At 50.0% G+C, this 1,113-nt stretch overlaps 1 non-coding gene across 1 annotated transcript; it reads right to left on the reverse strand.

Annotated features, from left to right (window-relative positions):
• Positions 1-938: 938 nt before the first annotated feature.
• LOC123175007 (5.8S ribosomal RNA) lies at positions 939-1,094 on the reverse strand. The gene has a single exon (XR_006487545.1). It is a non-coding gene; the product is annotated as a 5.8S ribosomal RNA (ribosomal RNA).
• Positions 1,095-1,113: the final 19 nt, after the last annotated feature.

Below are 1,113 nucleotides of genomic sequence, written 5' to 3' on the forward strand. Positions count from 1 at the left end.
GGGCACCAGAGATAAAGACGACGACGCTCCGGTCGTTTTCGGCCTCCTCTGATCGCGTGTGTCGGTGGGTAGCTCCACGGGGTCAGGGCGGAGCTCAGGCATGCGGAGAGGGAGCGAGGGGGGGGGGTGGATGTGGCCGTGGTGTAGCTCATCGGAGTGGCCATGGCGGCTTCGGCCATGAGGGGAAAAAGAGCAGGGGAGTGAGAGGGAGAGAGCAGGGAGGCAAGGGAGCGGACGAGGGGGTTCCAGGGGGGTGTCGTGGCATCCTTAGCCGATCCGGGGCGGGGCGGCAAGCAGGAGGTGGCTCGGGCGCGTGCGTGCGTGCCGCGGCCACACGCTCGTCCTTCTGTCCGAGGACGAAGACGACAGGAGAAGGGAGTGGAGATGGGCTGGGCCGGCTGGGGGGGAACTGGGCCGGCTGGTGGGCTGCACGGGTGGACACCAGGTAAGTCCTTCTCTGTCTTTTATTTCTATTTCAGTTCTATTTTCTTTTTATTTAATTCTTTTGCCACTGTTTTGAATCAAAATAATAATTCAAACAATGCCAAAGCTCCTCTGAATATTTTATTTTGCTAGATGGACCTTTCCAAAAGCTCATAAAATAATTCAGGGATATTTGAAATTATATTCTAATTATATGAATATAATTCAAATTCAAATAGCTAATGAATTAAATTCAAAGTCCCAAAAATAAATCCTTAAAAATGTTCAATATTTTGGTTGGGACCAGAACCCTTACCAAAAATTATCAAACATTTAAGAAGAGCATTTTGGAGCAATGAATGAGATTTTTACGGTTTCTGCCCTTCTTTTATTTAGGGTTTTGAGGCTTCCAAATTTCCTCAATTCAAGTTTCAAAAATATAGACATGATGCACACATGAAGCTAACCTAGAGCAATGCCTGGAGCTAGGGATGTAACAGGAGCGTGTTTTGGCGTGACGCCCAGGCAGGCGTGCCCTCGGCCGAGTGGCCTCGGGCGCAACTTGCGTTCAAAGACTCGATGGTTCGCGGGATTCTGCAATTCGCACCAGGTATCGCATTTCGCTACGTTCTTCATCGATGCGAGAGCCGAGATATCCGTTGCCGAGAGTCGTGTGGATTAAATAGCTTT

The sequence above is a fragment of the Triticum aestivum genome, unplaced genomic scaffold, assembly GCF_018294505.1.
Source record: "Triticum aestivum cultivar Chinese Spring unplaced genomic scaffold, IWGSC CS RefSeq v2.1 scaffold33700, whole genome shotgun sequence".
Classification (NCBI taxonomy): Eukaryota; Viridiplantae; Streptophyta; class Magnoliopsida; order Poales; family Poaceae; genus Triticum; species Triticum aestivum.